General features: G+C 41.2%; 1 pseudogene; it reads right to left on the reverse strand.

Moving 5' to 3' along the window:
* Positions 1–5,240: 5,240 nt before the first annotated feature.
* LOC124552524 lies at positions 5,241–5,357 on the reverse strand (annotated as a pseudogene).
* Positions 5,358–5,680: the final 323 nt, after the last annotated feature.

The raw sequence follows: 5,680 nt of genomic DNA on the forward strand, positions 1-5,680 counted from the left end.
GATTGGGGATGTTTTGTGAGTTATTAAGGGATTTCGACTGTTGAACCATGATATCCTCATCCATAAGCTAAAATTTTGTGGAACTGTAGACACAGCAGGTTCATGGTGTTCATATTTTTTGACTGGTATACAGCAGGCTGAATCAGTTCCATTCCAGTCAACTAATATTGTCCCCTAGAATATGCAACACTCATCTATACTATACCACAAGGTTCTATTATAGACCCTTTGCGGTTTCTGTTTTACTTAAATTATCTTCAGCTTGCACTTTCAGAAGAAGAAAATTTCATGCTACTTGTAGATGATGCCAATATAGCGAAAAGACAGCTGTACGAAATATTTGAAAACATTAATAAATTTATTATCAGTGAATGTTGAGAAGACTCAGTACATAAAGTCCAGTACTTCTCATAGAATTTCAGGAACAATAAACATAGTCTTTTCAATTAATGAAAAACAAGAATTAGAAAGTGTTAGGTTTATGGGAATACGGATAGAAAACATTGTTAACTGCAAAACTCACTGCTTAGAACTAGTGATGTGCCTTAAATCAGATATGTTTATAGTACATATAGTTGCTGCTGTAGGATACTTAAAAATAAGGAAAGTAGGTAATCCTGAACATTTCCATTCACTAATGAGTTTTAGGATCATTTCTTAGGGAACTAAACTTAAGGTGTAGTATTTTTCAGAACATCGGAATGTGCTATAAGAATTATGTCTGTTGTTAATTCTAGAACATCTTGCAGCGACATTTCGAAGGAACTTGGATTTTGTATAAGAGTTGTGTGTGTGTGTGTGCGTGTGTGTATGTGTGTGTGTGTGCGTGCATGTGTGTGGTTTTTGGATTACCAATACTTCTTTTTTCACAAAAAACGGTTGATTGTATGAATATAGCACTTAGGACAAAACAATATGAAAGACAACTTCTACAAAGACTTCAAGGAGTTGACAGAGTACAGAAACAAGTTAGATATGTGGGTAGACACATATTCAAGAACTTCTCAGAACATATTAAATGTATTGTATGAATATAGCACTTACGACAAAACAATATGAAGAACAACTTCTACAAAGACTTCAAGGAGTTGACAGAGTACAGAAACAAGTTAGATATGTGGGTAGACACATATTCAAGGACTTCTCAGAACATATTAAATGTCACGTGGACAAACTTTTCCGAGTTTAAGACTGCGTTAAGGAACTCTTAATTGAATAACTTCTTCTACTTCACTGAAGGGTACCTTCACAGAAGGTCTTAAAAATAATGTTTAAGGTTATTCTGTAATTAGTAATATAATACTCTTTCATGACGTTAAGTCATTTCATTATATTGCGCTTAAATTGAATTAGATGTACATCTGTGTTATGTTCTTATATCCCAGAGACCGCTCTCCACAGTACTCATGGAATACAATCAACTGAAACGTAAAAACGTAAGTGGACACTTACCGCCGTTCAAGAAGTAAAGTTTCTGGCTCTGGGAGCGATAATATGCACTCCAAAATCTCGCTTCGTTATTAAGAAAGAATGTATTAATAAAGGTGTGATGTAATATGTAGAATGAGGTGCAGACACATTCATTTACTGTGTTAAGATTTCTTTAGTATAATTCTGATTTTATTATCAATTATAGGAATGATCCTGTCAATAGTAACAATATTCAGATTCCATTCACAACCACTTTTGCTTTGACAACTGTAGACAAATCACTTTGTGTACCTTCGTAACGAGCAATCAGATAGATCGAGCGAAATGTCTTGGGCTGATCAGTTAAGTCTGAAGAGCCGAATCAAGTGAGCTCGTCAGAGTAGATTGGCTGTATGGTACGGTTGTAGGCGTGTGCTTAAAATCCTAGTTATACACTGTACAGAATTAATTATCTTAATTGCTCTGTGAGCAATGCAGAGTGGAGTGTAGATAGGAAGTTTATTTTGTTATGTGATTTGTGCAAAGAAATTGTATGTACAATAATTCTCTAATAAACAAAATAATTTAGGTTAATTAGTGTGTAAGTTTAGGGACTGATGACCTTCGCAGTTAAGTCCCATAAGATTTCACACACATTTGAAGATTTTTTTTTGACAAAAGTCATGAGCTTGCGATATCCAAGTACGCAGATGGCGGTAATATCGCCTATATAATGTATAGCAGGGCAGTGCATTGGCGTACCTGTCGTTTGTACTTAAGTAATATGTGTGAAAAGGTATCCAACGTGATTATGACCGCACGACGGAAATTAACAGACACTGTGCACGGAGTGTTAGTTGGAATTAGACGCATGGGACATTCCATTTCGGAAATCGTTAGGGAATTCAATATTCCGAGATCCGCATTCTCAATTTCAGTCGTTACATCTAACTGCAGACAACTCAGTGGCCGACGGCCTTTGCTTAGCAACCGAGAGCAACGGCGTTTACAAAGAGTTATCAGTGCTAACAGACAAGCAGCGCTGTTTGAAATAACTACAGAAATCAATGTGGGATGTAGAACGAAAGTATCCGTTAGGACAGTGATTCGCAATTTGGCGTCAGTGGGCTATGGCAGCAGACGACCGAAGCAGTACCTTTGATAACATCACTACATAGGTTTGCAGCTTCTCTCCTGGGCTCTTGACCATAACGGCTGGACCCTAAACAACTGGAAAACCGTGGCCTGGTCAGATGAGTCCCGTTTTCAGCTGGTAAGAGCTGGTGATAGGGTTCGAGTGTTGCGCAGATCCCATGAAGCCATGAATGCAAGCTGTCAACAAAGCACTGTGCAACCTGCTGGTGGCCCTCCTAATGGTGAGGGCTGTGTTTAAGTGGAACTGACTGGAAAAGGTTACGTTCGGGTACTTGGAGACAATTTTCAGCCATTCGTGGACTTCATGTTCGTAAATGACGATGGAATTTTTATGGGTGACAATACGCTTGCCATTGGGATACAAATGTTCGCGATTAGTTTGAAGGACATTCTCGACAGTTCGAGCACACCCGTCATGAATTCCATACAACATTTACTGGACATAATCGAGAGGTCAGTTCGTACATAAAATTCAGCACTGGCAACGCTGTGGCATTTATGGACGACTACAGAGGCAGCATGGCTCAGTATTTCTGCAGGGGACTTCCAACGGCTTGTTGAGTCCATGCCACGTCGAGCTCTTGCACTACGCCGGGAAAAATGAGGTCCAAGACGACATTAGAAAGTATTCCACGACTTTTGTTACCTCAGTGTGATTTGTGTGGCAAAAGAAAGGTGAAACACACAGAGGTGGAAGAGGAACCGAAATGAAACTTCATGAGGTGAGTGGGTATGTGATGTTATTTCAATGATTAGAAAATAGAGTCAGATTTACAAAGAATTTGGCAGCACAAGCCCACTCTTCAGCATGGCGTTCCACCCCTTCTGGCCTGGATGCGTGCAATGATTCGGTTGAGAAGAGTGACATTAAGCCGTTATATCACGTCTTGCAAGTGTATTGTCATATCGCTGGTTTTGGGTGCGGAATATCTTTGCGAGAGGCTGCATTTGGAAGGATTGATCACGGGACATGGAGCTGTCATGTTGTGCTGTGTGTATCTCTACATGTGTAGGCAGCCAGCAGCGGTGTGGAGCAGAAGAATACGATCGCCGCGGAAGTAACAGGTACGTGGTGTGGACAGGGCGCACGGTCAAGAGACAACCAGTGTAAGGGTCCCCATCATTTGTACCCCTGGGTGTGTTACAGTCTCTATGCACGTTGGCCGTTGATACCTGTATACTGGCTCTGGGATATAGTTGGCATCCCAGCTGGTACCAAGTCTGTTCTGTATAGGTCATATCTGTGAAACTTTCAGGCAACAGGAGTACCTCACCATCGAGTACGCAGTTAACAGGAAAGCATGTCGTGTGTGGCCAAGCATTGTGCTGTTGGAAAATGTGTTGTATGAAAGATAACACAAGGGGACGAAAAATGTCGATAATTTACCATTCTACTGTCAGAATCCCCTCAATCTTTAACAGTCGTGATCTGAAGTCATGTTTGATGGTTCCCTACACCATGACGCCAGAACTAACAGTAATAGGCCTCTCGATCCCAATGGAAGTTTGGTACCTCTCACAAGTTTACCATCATTCATCGACAACGGGCATCTGTGATAGTGCTGAACTGTGATTAATCGCTGAACTCACTGCAATGCAATTCATAAGTAGTCCATGATTCCTAGTCACAGCACCATCACAGATCTACATCAATGTGGATACTCTGCAAATCACATTTAACGTGCCTGGCAGAGGGTTCATCGAGCCACTTACACAATAATTATCTATTTCTCTACTCCCGAAAGCGCTCGGAGAAAACGAACATCTATATCCTTCCGTGCGGGCTCTGATACCCCTTATTTAATTATGATGATCGTTTCTGCCTCTTTAGGTCTGTGTCAACAAAATACTTTCGCATTCGGTGGTGAAATTTGGTGACTGAAATTTCATGAGAAGGTCCAGCTGCAACGCTCCTTTGTTTTAATAATGTCCTCCCCAAATCCTGTATCATGTCTGTGATGCTTTCTCCCCTACTTCTCGATAATACAAAACGTGCTATCCTTCTTTGTACTTTCCCGATATACACAGTTTATCCTATCTGGTAAGGATACCATACGATGCAGCTGCACTTCAAAAGAGGTGAGACAAATGCAGTGTAGGCGTCTGCTACATATTCTGCCAATAAATAGCAGTGTGATGTTCTGCTTCCGCACAACAGTTTCTATACGTTCTTTCCAATTTGAATTGTTCGTAGTTGTAATTTATAGGTGCTTAGTTGAGTTTACGGCCTTTAGATTTGACGGATTTATCGTGTAACCGAAGTTTAATACATTCCTTTCAGCATTCATGGAGATGACCTCCTACTTTTCATCATTTAAGGTTAATTGCCAATTTTGGCACCAGACAGATATCTTTTCTAATTCGTTTTGCAATTTGTTTTGATCTTCTGATGACTTTACTAGACGATAAACTACAGCATCATCTGCAAACATCCTAGGACGGTTGCTCAGATTGTCTCCTTTATACAGCAGCAGCACTCCGTCTTCAGGCCACAAGTGGCCCATCGGGGCCATCCGACCGCCGTGTCATTCTCAGCTCAGGATGCGGATAGGAGGGGCCTGTGGTCAGCACACCGCTCTCCCGGTCGTTATGATGGTTTTCTGTGACCGGAGCCGCTACTGTTCGGTCGAGTAGCTCCTCAATTGGCATCACGAGGCTGAGTGCACCCCAAAAAATGGCAACAGCGCATGGCAGCTGAATGGTCACCCATCCAAGTGCTGGCCACGCCCGACAGCACTTAACTTCGGTGATCTCACGGGAACCGGTGTATCCACTGTGGCAAGGCCGTTGCCCCTTTATGCAGCAGAGGTCCTATAAGACTGCCGTGGGGGACGCCAGAGATTATTCTGTTTTACATTATGACTTTTCATCAGTTGCTACCATCTGTGACCTCCCTGACAGAAAATCAGGAATCCAGTCACATAACTGAGACGATATTCGATAAGCATGCAATTTGATTACAAGTCGTTTGTGTGGTATAGTATCAAAAGCCTTCTGGAAATTTAGAAACACGGAATCAATTTGAAATCCCTTGTCGATAAGACTCAATACTTTGTGTAAGTAAAGAGCTAATTATGTTTCACTAGAACAATATTTTCTGATTCCGTGTTGACTA

The sequence above is a fragment of the Schistocerca americana genome, chromosome 1 (assembly GCF_021461395.2).
Source record: "Schistocerca americana isolate TAMUIC-IGC-003095 chromosome 1, iqSchAmer2.1, whole genome shotgun sequence".
Classification (NCBI taxonomy): Eukaryota; Metazoa; Arthropoda; class Insecta; order Orthoptera; family Acrididae; genus Schistocerca; species Schistocerca americana.